The sequence below is a fragment of the Macaca nemestrina genome, chromosome 2 (genome assembly GCF_043159975.1).
Source record: "Macaca nemestrina isolate mMacNem1 chromosome 2, mMacNem.hap1, whole genome shotgun sequence".
Taxonomy (NCBI): Eukaryota; Metazoa; Chordata; class Mammalia; order Primates; family Cercopithecidae; genus Macaca; species Macaca nemestrina.
This window is the reverse complement of record NC_092126.1, coordinates 191715998-191738480: the sequence shown is the minus strand read 5'-3', so window position 1 is coordinate 191738480 and position 22483 is coordinate 191715998. Positions and strand designations below refer to the sequence as shown.

Here is a 22483-nt window from a genome sequence, read left to right as displayed (position 1 = left end):
AGAAAAGCTGAAAATTCTAAAAATCAGAGTAACTCTCCACCTCCAAAAAAATGCAGCTCCTCACCGGCAATGGAACAAAGTTGGATAGAGAATGACTTTGACAAGTTGAGAGAAGGCTTCAGACAATCAAATTTCTCCGAGCTAAAGGAGGAATTACAAACCCAGCACAAAGAAACTAAAAACCTTGAAAAAAGATTTGACAAATGGCTAACTAGAATAACCAATGTAGAGAAGTCCTTAAATGACCTGACTGAGATGAAAACCATGAAACGAGAACTATGTGACAAATGCACAAGCTTCAGTAAATGACTCGATCAACTGAGAGAAAGGGTATCAGTGATTGAAGAACAAATTAATGAAATGAAGCGAGAAGAAGAGATTAGAGAAAAAAGAGTAAAAAGAAATGAACAGAGCCTCCAAGAAATATGGGACTACGTGAAAAGACCAAATCTACGTCTGATTGGTGTACCTGAAACTGACGGGAAGAATGGAACCAAGTTGGAAAACACTCTGCTGGATATTATCCAGGAGAACTTCCCCAACCTAGCAAGGCAGGACAACATTCAAATTCAGGAAATACAGAGAATGCCACAAAGATACTCCTCGAGAAGAGCAACTCCAAGACACATAATTGTCAGATTCACCAAAGTTGAAATGAAGGAAAAAATCTTAAGGGCAGCCAGAGAGAACGGTCGGATTACCCACAAAGGGAAGCCCATCAGACTAACAGCAGATCTCTCCGCAGAAACTCTACAAGCCAGAAGAGAGTGGGGGCCAATATTCAACATTCTTAAAGCAAAGAATTTTCAAACGAGAATGTCATATCCAGCCAAACAAAATTTCATAAGTGAAGGAGGAATAAAATCCTTTACAGGCAAGCAAATGCTGATTTTGTCACCACCAGGCCTGCCCTACAAGAGATCCTAAAGGAAGCACTAAACATGGAAAGGAACAACCGTCACCAGCCACTGCAAAAACATGCCAAAATGTAAAGACCATTGATGCTAGGAAGAAACCACATCAACTAATGAGCAAAATGATCAGCTAACATCATAATGACATGATCAAGTTCACACATAACAGTATTAACCTTAAATGTAAATGGGCTAAATGCTCCAATTAAAAGACACAGACTGGCAAAATGGAGAAACAGTCAAGAACCATCAGTGTGCCATATTCAGGAGACCCATCTCACGTGCAGAGACACACATAGGCTCATAATAAAGGGATGGAGGAAGATCTACCAAGCAAATGGAAAACAAAAAAAGGTAGGGGTTGCAATCCTAGTTTCTGATAAAACAGACTTTAAATCAACAAAGATCAAAGAGACAAAGAAAGCCATTACACAATGGTAAAGGGATCAATTCAACAAGAAGAACTAACTATCCTAAATATATATGCACCCAATACAGGATTACCCAGATTCATAAAGCAAGTCCTTAGAGACTTACAAAGAGACATAGACTCCCACTCAATAATAATGGGAGCCTTTAGCACCCCACTGTCAACATTAGACAGATCAACGAGACAGAAAGTTAACAAGGATATCCAGAACTTGAACTCAGCTCTGCACCAAATGGACCTAATAGACATCTAAAGAACTCTCCAACCAAAATCAACAGAATATACATTCTTCTCAGCACCACATGGCACTTTTTTGAGAATTAACCACAAAGTTGGAAGTAAAGCACTCTTCAGCAAATGTAAAAGAACAGAAATTGTAACAAACTGTCTGTCAGACCACAGTGCAATCAAACTAGAACTCAGGATTAAGAAACTCAATAAAAACTGCTCAACTACATGAAAACTGAACAACCTGCTCCTGAATGACTACTAGGCACATAACAAAATGAAGGCAGAAATAAAGATGTTCTTTGAAACCAATGAGAAGAAAGGTACAACATACCAGAATCTCTGGGACACATTTAAAGCAGTGTGTAGAGGGAAATTTATAGCACTAAATGCCCACAAGAGAAAGCAGGAAAGATGTAAAACTGACACCCTAACATCACAATTAAAAGAACTAGAGAAGCAAGAGCAAACACATTCAAAAGCTAGCAAAGGGGAAAAACAACTAAGATCAGAGCAGAACTGAAGGAGACAGAGACACAAAAAACCCTTCAAAAAAATCAATAAATCCAGGAGCTGGTTTTTTGAAAAGATCAAAAAAATTGATAGACCACTAACAAGACTAATAAAGAAGAAAAGAGAGAAGACTCAAATAGATGCAATAAAAAATGATAAAGGGGATATCACCACCGACCCCATCAGAGAATGCAAACTACCATCAGAGAATACTATAAACACCTCTACGCAAATAAACTAGAAAACCTAGAAGAAATGGATAAAATTCCTGGACACATACAATCTCCCAAGACTAAACCAGGAAGAAGTTGAATCCCTGAATAGACCAATAACAGGCTCTGAAATTGAGGCAATAATTAACAGCCTACCAACCAAAAAAAGTCTAGGACCAGTCGGATTCACAGCCGAATTCTACCAGAGGTACAAGGAGGAGCTGGTACCATTCCTTCTGAAATTATTCCAATCAATAGAAAAAGAGGGAATCCTCCCTAACTCATTTTATGAGGCCAACATCATCCTGATACCAAAGCCTAGCAGAGACACAACAAAAAAAGAGAATTTTAGACCAATATCCCTGAGGAATATCGATGCAAAAATCCTCAATAAAATACTGGCAAACCGAATCCAGCAGCACATCAAAAAGCTTATCCACCACGATCAAGTGGGCTTCATCCCTGGGATGCAAGGATGGTTCAACATATGCAAAACAATAAACGTAATTCAGCATATAAACAGAACTAAAGACAAAAACCACATGATTATCTCAATAGATGCAGAAAAGGCCTTCGACAGAATTCAACACCCCTTCATGCTAAACACTCTCAATAAATTCGGTATTGTTGGACCATATCTCAAAATAATAAGAGCTATTCATGACAAACCCACAGCTAATATCATACTGAATGGGCAAAAACTGGAAACATTCCCCTTGAAAACTGGCACAAGACAGGGATACCCTCTCTCACCACTCCTATTCAACATTGTGTTGGAAGTTCTGGCCAGGGCAATCAGGCAAGAGAAAGAAATAAAGGGTACTCAATTAGGAAAAGAGGAAGTCAAATTGTCCCTGTTTGCAGATGACGTCATTGTATATTTAGAAAACCCCATCATCTCAGCCCAAAATCTCCTTAAGCTGATAAGCAACTTCATCAAAGTCTCAGGATACAAAATCAATGTGAAAAAATCACTAGCAGTCTTATACACCAATAACAGACAAACAGAGAGTCAAATCATGAGTGAACTCCCATTCACAATTGCTCCAGAGAGAATAAAATACCTAGGAATCCAACTTACAAGGGATGTGAAGGACCTCTTCAAGGTGAACTAAAAACCACTGCTCAATGAAATAGAAGAGGACACAAATAAATGGAAGAACATTCCATGGTCATGAATAGGAAGAATCAATATTGTGAAAATGGCCATACTGCCCAAGGTAATTTATAGATTCAGTGCAATCCCCCATTAAGCTACCAATGACTTTCTTCACAGATTTGGAAAAAAACTACTTTAAAGTTCATATAGAACGACAAAAGAGCTTGCATTGCCAAGACAATCCTAAGCCAAAAGAACAAAGCTGGAGGCATCACGCTACCTGACTTCAAACTATACTATAAGGCTACAGTAACCAAAACAGCATGGTACTGGTACCAAAACAAATATATAGACCATTGGAACAGAAGAGAGCCCTCAGAAGTAATACCACACATCTACAACCATCTGATCTTTGACAAACCTGACAAAAACAAGAAATGGGGAAAGGATTCCCTATTTAATAAATGGTGCTGGGAAAACTGGCTAGCCATATGTAGAAAGCTAAAACTGGATCCCTTCCTTTCACCTTATACAAAAATCCATTCAAGATGGATTAGAGACTTAACTGTTAGACCTAAAACCATAAAAACCCTAGAAGAAAACCTAGGCAATACCATTCAGGACATAGGCATGGGCAAGGACTTCATGTCTAAAACACCAAAAGCAATGGCAACAAAAGCCAAAATTGACAAATGGGATCTAATTAAACTAAAGAGCTTCTGCACAGCAAAAGAAACTACCGTCAGAGTGAACAGGCAACCTACAGAATGGGAGAAAATTTTTTCAATCTACTCATCTGACAAAGGGCTAGTATCCAGCACCTACAAAGAACTCAAACAAATTTACAAGAAAAAAACAACCCCATCAAAAAGTGGGCAAAGGATATGAACAGACACTTCTCAAAAGAAGACATTTATGCAGCCAACAGACACATGCAAAAATGCTCATCATCACTAGCCATCAGAGAAATGCAAATCAAAACCACAAGGAGATACCATTTCACACCAGTTAGAATGGCAATCATTAAAAAGTCAGAAAACAACAGGTGCTGGAGAGGATGTGGAGAAATAGGAACACCTTTACACTGTTGGTGGAATGGTAAACTAGTTCAACTATTGTGGAAGACAGTGTGGTGATTCCTCAAGGATCTAGAACTAGAAATACCATTTGACCCAGCTAGCCATCCCATTACTGTGTATATACCCAAAGGATTATAAGGCATGCTGCTATAAAGACACATGCACATGTATGTTTATTGCAGCACTATTCACAATAGCAAACACTTGGAACGAACCCAAATGTCCATCAATGACAGAGTGGATTAAGAAAATGTGGCACATATACATCATGGAATACTATGCAGCCATAAAAAAGGATGAGTTCATATCTTTGTAGGGACATGGATGCAGCTGGAAGCCATCATTCTCAGCAAACTATTGCAAGAACAGAAAACCAAACACTGCATGTTCTCACTCATAGGTGGGAACTGAACAATGAGAACACTTGGACACAGGAAGGGGAACATCACACACCAGGGCCTGTTGTGGGGTCGGGGTAGTGGGGAGGGATAGCATTAGGAGATATACCTAATGTAAATGACGAGTTAATGGGTGCAGCACACCAACATGGCACATGTATACATATGTAACAAACCTGCACGTTGTGCACATGTACCCTAGAACATAAAGTGTAATTAAAAAAAAAAAAAGAGAGAGAGAGAGAAAAAAAAGAGATGAGAAGTGTGGATTGGCAATTAGCAAGAATACCAGGAGGCAAAAATGTAACACCAGCAAAAAGGCATCCACTCCAGCTATTCGATGCATGGCATAGTGGATACAATGCAGATTCTGAATCTCTGTTCACTGCTTCCTGGCTGAGTGAACCCAGGTAAGTCACTTAAAAAAATTTTTGTTGGAAAACTGTTTAGCAATATCTGCTAATTGGGACACTCAATACTCTTTCATTAAGCAATTTCATTGCTTTCTATTTACTCAACAGAAATGTGTACATATATATATATATATATATTCTCCAAAAGAAAAGTAGAAGAAGGCTCCTAGCAGCATTATTTTTAATGAAGCAAAAACTGAAAACAACCGAAGTGTCCATCAGTAATAAAATGAATAAATGAACTGTGGTATAGTCATACCATACAATACTGCACAGCAAGAAAAAGCACTACTATTGCATGCAACAATATGAAACTCACTATCACAATGTTGAGCAAAGGAAGCCAAGTGCAATAGAATGCATACACATTATACCACATTATTCCATGTTTCAAATACCAGTAAGCTAATCTAGATTGATGGAACTTAGTATAGTGGTTACATTTTGTGGAGGCTGGAGTGATAATGTTTTGGAGAACACATAGGGATACTTATTATTTTGACTGCTTATAGTGTCCTACAGCCTGATCTGAGGGGTGGCTTATAATATTTTTCCTTCATAAAAATTCATAAAAGCTGTGCAGTGATGAATTATGTATTCTTCAATATAGTTTTGTTTCAATAAAAGTGTTTGTCCAGGCCTGGTATGATGGCTCACACCTATTACTCCAGCTACTTGGGAGGCTGAGGTGGGAGGATAGCTTGAGGCCAGGAGTTTGAAACCAGCCTGAGCAACATAGCAAAACCCCATCTCTTAAAAACAAATTAAAAATTAGTTGAACTTGGTGGTATATGTCTGTAGTCCCAGCTACTCAGAAGGCTGAAGCTGGAAGATTTCTTGAGCCCAGGAGTTCAAGGCTGCAGTGAGCTATGATCACGCCAGTGCCACTCTAGCTTGGGCAACAGAGTGAGAACCCCCCTCAAAAAAAAAATTGTCTAAAAAAAATCACCAAGAAAAGGAAATTGGTGCCATTTACATTAATTGTTGGCTTAGACTCAACCAAATTCTCTACTCAAAACCTGACTTTTTTCACTGACATTTTCATTGCCCCTTAATTTTTAAAACATGTACATTTTCTTTTTCATGAGTATATAGGTTGGTTAGTAGTAACAGAAACTTTGTGCAGTCTACACAAAGACATAATTGCTATCATAACAAATTGTAGAAAGTTGGGATGCCCCCTTTGACAATACTGACTGTCACTGAAACATATTTTTTGAAATGAATTTCTTCTAAAGAATGTTATTACAATTTGTCTCTGTTTTGTGTGACTGTGAGAGCAATGTAAATTCCATTCAAGGAGGACTCAGAGGTGTAACCTTTTCTAAAGAATTTATTTAGCAAAAAATAAATAATAATAATAAATGGAAATTATCATTCTAATCTTTCTTCAGAGAAATTGGTGCAAAGACAGCATTTTTTTAAAGCTTTGAAGTAGAATGTTTGAAGACTAAAATGTGGTGCCTATGAATGCACATTTGGGTGATAACTGCAAGGAAACACAGAGATATGATATGGATTTAAGTCAAGACAATGATTCCTGTTGGAGGAAAAATGAAGGCAACTGGGATCAGGAAAAAAGGAGGACTTTGGGATGGCTGGCGAGGTTCAATTTCTTGACCTGGATGATTGTTACAAGAACATTCACCTTATAAGGATTAATTGAACTATACATTATTGTGTTGTGCTTTATTTTACAGTAAAAGAAAAAAGAACATAAAATGCTAAATTGTCATTTGGGAAAAAAAAAAGCATTCCAATATATAATTCAGGGTAAAAATACCAAAGGTTAAGGCTGTAGAGTAACTTTTGAAATTTGGTCTTCTGAAACTAACTTTAATTGAAGTTTTTTTATGTATAAGGCCTTATGTAAAACTTGCCTGCCCTTCTTTATCTGTATTGAAACTGTATGCATTGTAAAAAACAAGCACTTTCAGGAAACTAGAAATAATATGATTGAACAAGTCATTATGTGATTATTATGATCAATATTTCCATAATTCCTATAGAGCAAAGAAAGAATAATTTTATAGTGTTTTCTCACATTCAATTTTGAAATAAAAATCTTTTCTTGTTGACAGTCTCCTGATAAATAATGCTGCCTACCAAACTGAACTATAATTAATGAAGAATTCTTTTGACTTTTTTCTTTCTTTTTCTTTATTTCAATAGGCTTTTGGGAACAGGTGGTATTCGGTTACATGAATAAATTCTTTAGTGGTGATTTCTGGTATTTCGGCGCACCCATCAACCAAGCAGGGTACACTGTACCCAATGTATAGCCTTTTATTCCTCACCCCCCTCTCACCCACTCCCCCAGGTCTCCAAAGTCCATTGTATCATTCTTATGCCTTTGCATCCTCATAGCTTAGCTCCCACTTGTAAGTGAGAACATATGATGTTTGGTTTTTCATTCCTGAGTTACTTCACTTAGACTAATGGTCTCCAGTTCCATCCAGGTTGCTGCAAATGCCATTATTTTGTTACTTCTTATGGCTGAGTAGTATTCCATGGTATATATATATATATACCACAATTTCTTTAGCCACTTGTTGATTGATGGGCATTTGGGCTGCTTCCATATTTTTGCAATTGCCAGTTGTGCCACTATAAACATGTGTGTGCAAGTATCTTTTTTATATAATGACTTTTTTTCCTCTGGGTATATACCTATGAGTGGGATTGCTGGGTCAAATGGTAGTCCTATTTTGGGGTCTTTAAGGAATCTCCACACTGTTTTGCATAGTGGTTGTACTAGTTTACATTCCCACCAACATGAAAAGTGTTTCCTTTTTACCACATCTATGCCAACATCTATTTTTTTTTTATTATTGGTCATTCTTGCAAAAGTAAGGTGGTATTGCATTGTGGTTTTGATTTGTATTTCCCTGATAATTAGTGATGTCGAGTGTTTTTTCATGTTCTTTGGCCATTTGTATATCTTCTTTTGAGAATTGTCTATTCACGTCCTTAGCCCGCTTTTTGATGGGATTGTTTGTTTTTTCCTTGCTGATTTTTTTGAGTTCCTTGTGGATTCTGGATATTAGTCCTTTGTTGGTTGTATGTTTAAACACACCAAAAAATATGAAATCAACATAGCTATGTTTTCATAATTAAAAGATTAAAATGTCGTTTTGTCTAAAACAAAATTGATTTGAAAAATCATGTTCAGGCATAGAAAATTCATGAGATGTTCAAAAGGTAAAAGTCATCATAGTCCCCATTTATCCTAGAAATATTCACACCATATCCACCATGAGACAGACTCTTGTTTAAAAGGTATACAGGAAAGTCGTTGCTCTCAAGAACCTACAGTTTAAAGGAATAAAGTAAATATTACTTAAATAGATTGGAGGCAATAGAGTAAAACAAAATCACAATACTAGAATTAAATATAGGTAAGTAATAACATGGTTTCTGAATAGAGAAGTACCTTCTCAAGATGAAAGCAATGGAATAGCAAAGAAAGAATAATTTTTGATAAAGTTTTTAACCAAAATAAAGAGCCGTCAGTAGAGTGCTCATATGTTGGAGTACAAATTAGCATAAGTTTCTGTCTGGAAACAATTTGAAAGTATGTGTTGAATTTATTCTTTTAAATTTATGTTCTTATAAATTTGAACTCATATTGCCATTTCAAGTCATCTATCCTAAGAAAATAATCCGGATCTGGAGAAATACTTTTTCAAATCTTTCCAGAAGCGTTATACCAACACATATAGAACATAAAAGTATAATTGGCAACCTATCTATTGAGAAGTTTCCCATCAGAGATTTTATTCAATTTGATATTTGAAATATAGCCTTATGTTACTATTAATCTGTCATAGGAGATTCCGATACAGTGATACTTTATGTAGAACAGTTCAATAAATACCACGTAAGAAAACAAAAGAAGTAGATTGATATCTCTTAAATTAAAAACCAGTGAATTTCTATTTTGTGGAAAATAACCATATTGCTAAGTTATTATTATGAAATGTGTGTGCAGCTAGCTAGAGTCAGCTGGTCAGGAAAGTCTTCTCAGTACCTTATTCCCAGAGATTCTGACGTGTTTTCTTAAATATATTCTGTTAAACGTTTCCCAGTTGGGATGAATGTCACTGTGATATTTTTAATCATAGTAATATAATTAGTTTCCAAGAACTATCTGGTAACGTAAATGTATTTGGAGATTATAATGTAGTTTCTGTATTTTGAATAAAATTCTATTTAGAGAAAGAATTTTAGAAATATTTAGAGTCATGTCCATTTCCCCTTTTTAAATCTGGCACCCTGCGTTCTAACTTCAATAGGTTTCATCAGAACCGCACTTAGCAGATGCTTGATCAGTGTCTACAAAATGAATGGATGAATAAACTTGTGTGGGTGTTTGTTAATCTTTAAGATTTAGTGCTCATCTGTTTCTTAAACAAAGAGACTTGTTATTTCTCAGTTAAAGTGTCTTTCACCTGCCGAAGAGAGATTAATCTTGTAGAAATTCTCATCTGGCAATGGTTTATTTTGTTCTTTTTTAGAGGAAAACCTTTCTAAAGAAATTAATTTAACAAAAGATAAAAACGTATTTGTGCATTGAAAGTGTTTGCACAGGTTATTTTATGTTTTAGTAGAGTAGTAGATATAATTAATGTTTTTAAATATCCAGCTCTTTCCTACTTCTGTGTATGAGGAAGCCTATACTGCTTCCTTTCTTGGAGTTAGTCATGTTCATGTAACTAATTCTAGCAAATGAGATGTGAGGGAACATGTGAGTCACCAGTGGTAAATACTAGTGCCCAACTCTTTAGCCCATTCTTCCCCTGCTGTGCAAAGGAGATAGTATAGGGTGTGGAGTGACTATATGGAAAAGAATCCGCAGTCAAATCATGCTGAACATGTATAGTGAGCAAGAAATAAGTTGTATTGCTTTGAGCTACTGAAATGCTGGTGGTTTACAGTGTAACCTAGCCAATGTGCTTCAGTATACCTCTGGTCAGTATCTAATTACAAAATCTTTCTTCATGACCACACATACTTCCATTAACGGTCAAAAAAGTCAACTCATTAAGTGCTCACGATATGCTTCCTCTGCTTAAAATAAAAGCAGAACAACTCACTGATATGCATTGAAAAGACAGTGCATCAAATCAGTTTCCCATTCTCTTTCCCTTTGGAAGCCTACTAGTGACAAACACTTTGTAAAATTCAAGAGGCTTGGAGATGCAAAATCAGTTTTATCAGAAAGAACAAGTTCAGCTGCATAAAACAGAAATAAAAAATAAGATTTTCTAAACCATGATAGAAGTTTATTTTTTCTTTTATGTAAAGAAGCTAAGCTTCATACCTAGGTCTAAACTGACAGCGCCACAATGTCTTCAGGAATCCAGGCTCCTACCTTTCTGCTATAGTCCTCGATTCATGACTTTATTTTCAAGGTCTCTCAGTTGGTCTAAGAACTGCTGATGCTCCAACCATTACACTGGCATGAAGGTCTTCAGCGAGAGAAAAAGGAAAATGACAAAAGAGTATACTATCCAGCTTTCTTTAAGCATACTCCATGGTCTTTTATTCTTCTTATTATTTGATTAATACATATTAACTGATTAAGAGATGAATCTATTCTTAATACAGAATAACTACAATCTGTACCATACTTCCTGCCAAAATTGTATCCTATGTTATCTATAATAATTTTCTATATTATATATTCTTTTAGCTGTTTAAATATCTAAACATATCCCTTCTTATTCTTCATATACCTATTGATATTACTCTCCTAAGTATACATTCTCTCTTTTCTTGATAAATTTAAGGAAGCTTTTTATCCCAAATTATTTGGCACCAATTACAACTTGAAACTTTTCCTGTGTTGTATGAAAGGAGAAAAGGTTACCACACTCCTTGACAAGGATGGAAGAGCCCCTCGGGCATGACAAGACATACATGGTTAAGACATTGCCACCTATTTTGTGGCATCTAACCATCATTATTTTTCAGGCTTGAAACCAACAAAGATCAAAAAAGACAAAGGAGGGCATTACATGATAGTAAAGGATTCAATTCAACAAGGAGACCTAACTATCATAAATATATATGCACCCAACACAGAAGCACCCAGATTCCTAAAGCAAGTTCTTAGAGATCTACAAAGAGACTTAGACTCCCGCACAATAATATTGGGAGACTTCAACACTTCACTGACAGTGTTAGACAGATCATTGAGGCAGAAAATTAACAGAGATATTTTGAACCTAAACTCAACATTGGACCAAATGAATCTTACCTGCACCTAAAAACAACAGAATATAAATTCTTCCCATCACTACATGGCCCATACTCTAAAATTAAACACACAATCAGACATAAAACAATCCTCAGCAAATTCAAAGGAACAGAAATCATGCTAAACACAAGCTTGGACTGCAGAGCAATAAAAATAGAAATCAATACTTTAAAAATTGCTTAAGACCATCCAAATACATGGAAATTAAACAACCTGCTCCTCAGTGACTTTTGAGTAAATAATGAAATTAAGGCAGAAATCAAGTTCTTTGAAACTAATGAGAACAAAGATACAACAAAGCAGAATCTCTGGGACACAGCTAAGGCAATATTAAGATGGAAATTTATAGCACTAAATGCCTACATCAAAAAAGTTAGAATAATCTCAAATTAACAACTTAAGATCACAACTAAAAGAACTAGAGAAGCAAAAGCAAACTAAAAAGCTAGCAGAAGACAAGAAAAAAACAAAATCAGAGCTTAATCGAAAGAGACCAAGACACGAAAAAACACTCAAAAGATCCACAAATCTAGGAGTTTGTTTTCTAAAAAAAATAACAAGATAGGCCACTGCTAGACTAATAAAGAAGAAAAAAGAGAAGATCCAAATAAATAGAATTAGAAATGGTAAAGGGGATGTTACCACTGACCACACAGAAATACAAACATCCATTAGAGGCTACTATGAACACCTCTGTGCACACAATCTAGAAGACCTAGAAGAGATGGATACATTCCTGGACACATATACCCTCCCAAGACAGAACCAAAAAGAAATTGATTCCCTGAATAGACAATTAACAAGCTCCAAAACTGAATAAGTAATAAATAGCCTATCAGGACCAGACAGGTTCACAGCAGAACTGCACCAGTTGTACAAATAGCTGGTTAACATTTCTACCAAAACTATTTCAGAAAATTGAGAAGGGATATGAAGCCAGCATTATCCTAACACCAAAATGTAGCAGAGACACAACAAAAAAGGCCAATATCCTTGATGAATATTGGTGCAAAAATCCTCAATAAAATATTCACAAACTGTATCCAACAGCACATCAAAAAGCTAATCCACCACAATCAAGTAGGCTTTATCCCTGGAATGCAAGATTTGTTCAACATAAACAAATCAGTAAATATGATTAACCACATAAACAGAATTAAAGATAAAAACTGTGATTGTCTCTCAGTAGATGCAGAAAAGACTTTTGATAAAATTCAATTTCTTTTCATGTTAAAAACCCTCAATAAACTGGGTATCGAAGAAATATACCTCAAAATAATAAGAGCCATCTATAACAAACTGACAGCCAACATCATACTGAATGGGCAAAAGCTGGAAGCATTCCGTTGAAAATCAGCATAACAAGAATGTCCTCTTTCACAACTCCTATTGAACATATTATTGTAAGTCCTGACCAGAGCAATCAGGCAAGAGAAAGAATAAAGGGCATCCAAGTAGGAAGAGAGGAAGTCAAACTATCCCTGTTTGCAGATGACATGATTCTATATCTAGAAAACCCCATAGTTTAAGCACAAAAGCTCCCCGAGCTAATTAAAAAAAAAAAAAACTTTGCAAAGTTTCAGGACAAAAAATTAATGTGCAGAAATCACTAGTATTGTTATAAACCAACAACAGCCAAGATGAAAGTCAAATCAGGAGGGCAGTCCCATTCACAATTGCTAAAGAAAGGATAAAATACCCAGGAATACAGCTAACCATGGAGGGGAAAGATCTTTACAAGTAGAACTTCAAAACACTGCTCAAAGAAATCAGAGATGATACAAACAAATGGAAAAACATTCAATGTTCATGGATAGAAAGAACTAATATCATTAAACTGGCCATACTGATCAAAGCAATTTACAGATTCAATGCTATTCCTGTCAAACCACCAATGACATTCTTCACAGAACTAGAAAAATAAACTATTTAAAAGTTCATATAAAGTTTAAAAAAAAAAAGAGTCGGAATAGCCCAGGCAATCCTAAGCAAAAAAAAAAAAAAAGCAGAAAGCATCATGCTAGTAAACTTCAAGCTACACTACAGGGCTACAGTAACCAAAACAGCATGGTGCTAGTACAAACACAGACACATAGAACAATGGAACAGAGTGGAGAGCCGAGAAATAAGGCTGCACACCTACAATGATCTGATCTTTGACAAAGCTGACAAAAACGAGCAATGAGGAAAGGACTCCCTATTCAATAAATTGTGTTGGGATAACTGGCTAGTCATATGCAGAAAATTGAAATTGGACCCCTTCCTTATGCCACATAAAAAAATCAACCCAAGATGGATTGAAGACTTAAATGTAAAACCCAAAACTATAAAAATCCTGGAAGACAACCTAGGCAATATGATTCAGGACAGATAAATAGGCAAATATTTTATGATGAAGACCTCAAAACAATTGCAACAAAAGCAAAAACTGACAAATGGAGCCTAATTAAACTTAAGAGCTTCCACACAACAAAAGAAACTACCAACAGACTGAACAGACAATCTACAGAATGGAAGAAATTTTTTGCAAACCATGCATCTGACGAAGGTCTAATATTAAGCATCGATAAGGAACCTAAAATACTTTACAAGAAAAAAAAAAAAAACCATTAAAAAGCGGACAAAGGTCATGAACAGACACCTTTCAGAAGAAGATATACATGTGGCCAACAGTGTTACCAAAAACAGCTCAACATCACTGGTCATTACAGAAACGCAAATCAAAACCACCATGAGAGACCCAGTAACACCAGTCAGAATGGCTATTAATAAAAAGTAAAAAAATAACAGATGCTGATGAGGTTGCAGAGAAAAAGGAGCACTTATACACTGTTGGTGGGAGTGTAAAGTAGTTCAACCATTGTGAAAGACCGTGTGGCAATTCCTCAAGGACCTAAAAATAGAAATACCATTTGACCCAGCAATCCCATTACTGGATATATACCCAAAGAAATATAAATTGTTCCGTTATAAAGACACATGTATGCATACGTTCATTGCACCACTATTCACAATAGCAAAAAAAAAAAAAAAAAAAAAAAAAAAGGAATCAACCTTAAGTGTCCATCAATGGCAGATTGGATAAAATAAATGTGGTACAAAAAAATTCACCATGGAATACTATGCAGCCATACAAAAGAATGAGATCATGTCCTTTGCAGCAACATGGGTAAAGCTGGAGACCATTATTAGGAAACTAACACAGGAACAGAAAACAAAATATCAAAGGGATAATGGCAGACAGGAGCCAGGACTAGATTGCAGCTCCGACTTGGACGGACAGAGCAGCATGTGGAGGCTCCCATCATGAATTTTTGCTCTAGAACGACTGAAGGAATAAATCAGGAAACCTGAGAAGATCCGCAGACCCCCTGAAGGAAGTGGATTGCTCCTGCAGGACCCGGCAGACACCCCAAATACTGTGATGCCCAAACTGTGGAAGTGGGAAAGGGAGATTGTCCAGGAAGCTGAAGGCCTAGATTACAAGAGAAGATTTTGACCTTACCTGGAGCTCAGTCAATTTAGAGAGCCCAGCATAACACAGGGGTAGAGGAGGCAGCAGGAAAACCCCCGGAAGCTCACTGGGTCCCTTACCAAGCCGCTTTTGCCTGACCTCACAGAGGACCTTCAGGAGGGCGGCCAGAGGCACTGGGAAAAGGCCACAGGAGAAGGAGATCTCCAGCTGAATTTTATAACAATTTGAACTGATCGAGAAGCCTCCTGGCCAGAACTCGGCAGAGGCCATCAATTTGATATGCAGATTCCATGGGCAGGAGAAGAATCAAAGCCCTTTTCTTTCACAGCGGAGGTGGGTATCCTGGGACAAGTTCTCAAGCCCTGCTCACCCACGACCTAGAAACACACTCAGTGCTGTTAGAGAGGGCACCGTGCAGGTCAGACCAGCCTTTCAGATTGTGTGGGGGACAGGTGAGGCCTGTAACTGCCAGTTTTCCCCCACTTCCCTGACAACCTGCATGACTCAGCAGAGGCAGCCATAATTCTCCTAGGTACACAATTCCAGTGACTCGGGAACCTCACCCCCATCCTCCACAGCAGCCCCAGCAAGATTGTCCAAAGACAGTCTAAGCTTAAACACACCTACCCCTGCCCCCACCTGGTGGGCCTTCCCTACCCACCCTGGTAGCTGAAGACAAGGGGCATATACTCTTGGGAGTTCTCGGGCCCCGCCCACCACCGTTTCCTCCCCATACTGCCACAGCTGATGCTCTACGGTAAGCAGCACCCCCTGGCAGGAGGCCAGCCAGCACAAAAATAGAACATTAAACCACCTAAGCTAAGAACCCTCGCAGAGTCTATTTCACCTCCCTGCTACCTCCACCAGAACAGGTGCTGGTATCCAGGGCTGAGAGACCCAAGGATGGTTCACATCACAGGACTCTGCTATGCAGACAACCAACCCTCAGTACCAGCCCAGAGCCAGGTAAATTTGGTGGGTGGCTAGACCGAGAAGAGAGACAACAATCACTGCAGCTCAGCTCTCAGGAAGCCACATCCATAGGAAAAGGGAGGGAGTACTACATCAAGGGAACGTACTGTGAGACAAAAGAATCTCAACAACAGCCTTCAGGCCTAGACCTCCCCTCCGATAAGCTTACCCAAAGGAGAAGGAACCAGAAAACCAGCTCTGGTTATATAACAAAACAAGGTTCTATAACACCTCCCCCCCAAAAAAATCACACTAGCTCACCAGCAGTAAATCCAAACCAGGAAGAAATCCGATTTACCTAAAAAAGAATTCAGGAGGTTAATTATTAAGCTAATCAAGGAAGCACCAGAGAAAGGTGAAGTGCAATGCAGGGAAACCCAAAAAAAAAAAAAAAATGATACAAGAAGTGAAGGGAGAAATATTCAAATAGCGAACATAAAGAAAAAACAATCAAAACTTGAGGACACATCGGACATGTTTATAGAAATGCAAAATGCTCTGGAAAGTCTCACCAATAAGATTGAACAAATAGAAGAAAGAAATTCAGAGCTCAAAGAAAAGGTCTTTGAATTAACCCAATCCAACAAGGACAAAGAAAAAGAATGAGAAAATATGAACTAGGCCTCCCAGAAGTCTGGGATTATCCTAAATGACCAAACCTAAGAATAATTGGTGTTCCCGAGGAAGAAGAGAAATCTAAACGTTTGGAAAACAAATTTGGAGGTCTAATCAAGGAAAACTTCCCCAGCCTTGCTAGAGACCTAGCAATCCAAACACAAGAAGCACACGGAACACCTGGAAACCTCATCGCAAATACTATAACCGCTCAGCCACATGGCCATCAAGTAATCTGAAGTTAAGATGAAGGAAAGAATCTTAAGAGCTGTGAGAAAAAAAGCACCAGGTAACCTATAAAGGAAAACCTATCAGATGAACAGCAGATTTCTCAGCAGAAACCTTACAAGCTAGAGGGGATTGGGGCCCTATCTTCAGCCACCTCAAACAAAACAATTGTCAACCAAGAAATTTGTATCCAGAGAAACTAAGCATCATACATGAAGAAAAGATACAGTCTTTTTTCAGACAAACAAATGATGAGAGAATTCACCATACCAAGCCATTACTACAAGAACTGCTAAAAGGGGCTCTAAGACTTGAAACAAATCCTGGAAACACATCAAGAAAGGGCCTCTTTAAAGCATAAATCACACAGGACCTATAAAAAAATACAAGTTAAAAAGCAAAAATAAAACAAAACGAAACAAAACAAAAAAACAAGGTACACAGGCAACAAATAGCATGATGAATGGAATGGTAACTTAGTTTCTCTGGATACATCTCTATACTAACCTTGAATGTAAACGGCCTAAATGCTCCACTTAAAAGATACAGAACTTCAGAATGGATAAGAACTCACCAACCAACTATCTGCTACCTTCAGCAGACTCACCTAACACATAAGGACTCACATAAACTTAAATTAAAGGGGTGGAAAAAGACATTTCATGGAAATGGACAGGGGTAGCTATTCTTATATCAGACAAAACAAACTTTAAAGCAATAATGGTTAAAAGAGACAAAGAGGGACATTATATCATGGTAAAAGGCCTTGTCCAACAGGAAAATATCACAATCCTAAATATATATGCACCTAACACTGGAGCTCCCAATTTTATTAAAAAAAATTACTAATAGAACTAAGAAATGAGATAGCAACACAATAATACTTCAGTACTCCACTGACAGCACTAGACAGGTCATCAAGACAGAAAGTCAACAAAGAAACAATGGATTTAAACTATACCCTGGAACAAATGGACTTAACAGATATATACAGAGTGTTCCATCCAACAACATTCTATTCAACAGCGCATGGAACTTTCTCCAAGATAGATCACGTGATAGGCCACAAAATGATTCTCAATAATTTTAAGAAAACTGAAATTATATCAAGCACTCTCTCAGACCACAGTGGAATAAAACTGGAAATAAACTCCAAAAGGAATCTCCAAAACCATGCAAATACATGGAAATTAAATAACCTGCTCCTTAATGATCATTGGGTTAAAAATAAAATCAAGATGGATATTTAAAATTCCTTCAAACCGTATGAAAGTAATGACAAAATCTATGAAAACCTCTGGGATACAGTCAAGACGGTGCTAAAAGGAAATTTCATAGCCCTAAATGCCTACATCAAAAATTCTGAAAGAGCACAGACAATCTAAAGTCACACCTTAAGGAACTAGAGAAACAAAAAGAAACCAAACCCATACCCAGCAGCAGAATGGAAATAACCAAGATCAGAGCAGAACTAAATGAAATTGGAACAAAAAAATACAAAAGATAAATGAAACAAGAATCTGGTTCTTTGAAAAGATAAGTAAAATTGATAGATTGTTAGCAAGATTAACCAAGAAAAGAAGAGACAAAAATCTAAATAAGGTCAATAGGAAATGAAATGGGAGATATTACAACTGACACCACAGAAATACAAAAGATCATACATACAGTTTATGTGCACCTTTATGCACATAAACTGGAAAACCAATAATAGATGAATACATTCTTGAAAAGCTACAACCCTCCTAGCTTAAATCACGAAGAGTTAGATACCCTGAACAGACCAATGATAAGCAGAGAGATTGAAATAGTAAGTAAAGAATTACCAACAACAACAAAAACATGTCCAGTACCAGATTGATTCAGAGCTAAATTCTACCAGACATTCAAAGGTAAATTGGTACCAATCCTATTGACACTATTCCACAAGAAATACCCAAAGGATTATAAATCATGCTGCTATAAAGACTCATGCACATGTATGTTTATTGCAGCACTATTCACAATAGCAAAGACTTAGAACCAAACCAAATGTCCATCAATGATAGACTGAATTAAGAAAATGGGGCACATATACACCATGGAATACTATGCAGCCATAAAAAAGGATGAGTTCGTGTCCTTTGTAGGGACATGGATGCAGCTGGAAACCATCATTCTCAGCAAACTATCACAAGAACAGAAAACCAAACACCGCATGTTCTCACTCATAGGTGGGAATTGAACAATGAGAACACTTGGACACAGGGTGGGGAACATCACACACCGGGGCCTGTCGTGGGGTGGGGGGAGGGGGAAGGGATAGCATTAGGAGATATACCTAATGTAAATGACGAGTTAATGGGTACAGCACACCAACACGGCACACGTATACATATGTAACAAACCTGTACATTGTGCACATGTACCCTAGAACTTAAAGTATAATAAAAAATAAAAATAAACTATTGAGTAGTGCATTTCAGTGACAAAATAATCTCTACAACAACCCGCATGATGCGAGTAACTATGTAACAAACCTGCACATCTGTCCCTGAACCTAAAATAAAACTTTTTTTAAAAAATACACTTTTTCTAAGATGATACTGTGCCCTCTTGCTTCTCCTCTTTCTTTCTGATTATCCTTTCTTTAGGTTTTAATTTACTATCTTACTGTCTCACATGGCATCCCCTAAAGCTCAATACTTGGTCTTTAATGTTATTCTGTATATTATATACATGACACACTGTTTCATTATAACTGAAATAGTGAGGCTATCTAGACACACTGTTTCATTATAACTGAAATAGTGAGGCTATCTTCCATATTTGTTGATGACCTACAAGTAGATGTCTATTGCTAGAGGTTGGAGGTGAATCATTAAAATTCAGATTAAACCATTCAATATAACAGAACATAATTCTGTCTGTTGTGTTAACAGCCTATATCAAAATTAAAAATGACAGGGCATCTAGTGTTTAAATACATTGATTGGATTTACCTTACACTCTTTCATGTGAGGAGTAGATTATCATTTATCATAAGAATTTGGTTTCTGTTTGATATTAGCCACAAAGGCAAAATATTAACTACTGGATTATTGTATGGTTTATGTGCAAGGCAAGTTCCAGAAGGTCATGAACATTTTAACTTAAGATATAACATGGGTTTTTTTATACACATGCTATAATTGTATATGTTTATGGGGTACAGTGTGATTGATATATCCATATAGGTTTACAATGTGTAATGATCAAATCAAGGTAATTAGACTATCCATAACCTCAAACCATTATCATTTCTTTGTGTTGGGAAGATTCAAAACCATCTCTTTAGCTATTTGAAACTATATAATAAATAATTGTTGAGTCTCATCATTCTACAGTGATGTAGAGCACTAGAATCCTCCTATCTAGCTGTAATTTTGTATTCGTTAACCAACATCTCCCTACCCTTTCTCCTCTCTATCCTTCCCAGCCTCTAGTAACAACTATTCCACTCTCTGCTTCTATGATTGACTTGTTTCCCACAGAAATATTAAGTGAAAACATTTTGCTATTTGTCTTTCTGTGCCTGGCTTACTTTACTTAACATAAAGACTTCAGGGGTTGTCCATGTTGCCAACATTGATAGAATTCACTTTTTAATGATTGAATAGCACTCCATTATGTATATATAGTATATTTTATCTATCCATTCATCTTCTGATGGACACAGAGGTTGATTCCATCTTTGCTATTGTGAATAGTATTGCAATTAACATGGGAGTACAGATATCTCTGACATACTGATTTCCTTTCCTTCGGATATATACCCAGTGGTGGGACTGCTAGATCATATGGTAGTTCTACTTTTAGTTTCTTGAAGAAAGTTCATACTGTTCATCACAATGAACATGCTAATTTACATTTCTACCAGCAGTGCATAAGAGTTTCCCGTTCTCTCCATCTTTGTCAAAATCTGTTATTTTTGTTTTTATATAATAGCCAGTCTAACTTGGATAAAATGATATGTTATTTTGGTTTTGATTTGCGTTTTCCTGATTAGTGGTGTTGAGCATTTTTTTCATATACTTCTTGGCCATTTATAGGAATCTTTTCAGAAATTTTATTTATATCAGTCCCCATTTTGAAATCAAATTTTTTTTCTTTTGAGTTGTTTGGGTTTCTTCTATGTTGTAAATATTAAGCCCCTGTCAGATGAATTGTTTGCAAATATTTCCTCCCATTCTGCAGATTGTCTCTTCACTCTGGTGATTGTTACTTCTGCTGTGCGGAAGCTTTTAAGTTGATATAATCCATTTATCTGTTTTTGCTTTTGTTACCTGTACTTTTGAGATCTTATTTATAAAATTCATAAAGTTTTTGCCCGGGCCAATGTCATGCAGCGTTTATGTTTTCTTCTAGTCGTTTCTTAGTCTTACATGTAAGTCTTACATGTAAGTCTTCAACCCATTTTGAGTAAATTTTTATATATAATGAGAGATGGGATCTAGTTTCATTCTTCATCTGGATATCCTGTTTTTCCAGCAACATTCATTAAGACTGTCCTTTCCCTAGTGCATGTTCTTGGAGTATTTATCTGTCAGTTGGCTGTTAATATGTGGATTTATTTCTGTGTTCCCTATTGTGTTCTATTGGTCTATGTATCTTTTATTATGCTACTGCTATGCTGTTTAGGTTACTATAGCTTTTTAGAATATTTTGAAGTCAGGTAGTATGATGCCTCCAGCTTTCTTCTTTTGCTCAGGATTCCACTGGCCATTTAAAGTCTTTTGTGGTTTCCACATGAATTTTAGAATTTTTTTTATTTTTGTGAAGCATGTTATTGGTATTTTAATAAGGATTGCATTGAATCTGCAGATCTCTTGTGGGGCATGATCATTTTAACAATCCATAAATACAAGACATTTTTCCATTTTGGAGTCCTCATCAATTTCTTTCATCAGTGTTTTATAGCGTTTATCATAGAGTTTTTTTTGGTCCTTGATTACATTTATTGCTAGGTATTTTTTATAGCTATTATAAATGAGATTGCTTTTTCTATTTTTTTAACTCGTTTGGTATTGGTATCTAGAAATGTTACTGATTTTTGAATGTTGAACTTGTACCCTGCAATGTTACTGATTTTTTCCCTCAGTTCTAAGAGTTGATTGATGGAATCCTTAGGTTTTTCTACATATGAAATCATGTCTGCAAACAGGGACAATTTGACTTTGTTTTTTACAATTTGGATTTTATTTGTTTCTCTTGCCTATGTGTTCTAGCTAGGACTTCCACTGCTGTGTTGAATAAAAGTGATATGAAAGTGATCGTCTTTGTCTTTTTCTACTTCGTAGAGGAAAAGTTTTTAATTTTTCCACATTCTGTATGATGCTAGCTGTGGGTTTGTCATATATGAACTTCATTGTTTTGAGGTATGTTTCTTTTACACCTATGTTGTTAAGAGTTTTTATCATTAAGGGATATTAAAGTTTAGCAAATGCTTTTTCTCCTTCTGTTGAGATCTTATAATTTTTGTCCTTCCTTCTATTTATGTGATATGTCACATTTATTGATTTGCATGTGTTGAGCCAATCTTGCATCTTTGGGATATATCCCATTTGACCAGGTGTATACTATTTTTAAGTGCTATTGGATTTGGCTTACTAGTATTTTGTCGAGGA

The 22483-nt window shown here is 36.5% G+C and overlaps 1 protein-coding gene, 1 long non-coding RNA gene and 1 other non-coding gene across 6 annotated transcripts in view; 2 read left to right on the top strand and 1 right to left on the bottom strand.

The window, feature by feature from the left end:
- LOC139362087 (uncharacterized) overlaps nucleotides 1-22483 on the bottom strand; it is a 130134-nt gene that overhangs the window by 31644 nt on the left and 76007 nt on the right. The gene's annotated exons all lie outside the window — the stretch shown is intronic.
- LOC105477400 (5-hydroxytryptamine receptor 1F) overlaps nucleotides 1-22483 on the top strand; it is a 206194-nt gene that overhangs the window by 108901 nt on the left and 74810 nt on the right. The window lies entirely within an intron of this gene.
- LOC112425895 (U6atac minor spliceosomal RNA) lies at nucleotides 11132-11257 on the top strand. The gene has a single exon (XR_003017080.1). It is a non-coding gene; the product is annotated as a U6atac minor spliceosomal RNA (small nuclear RNA).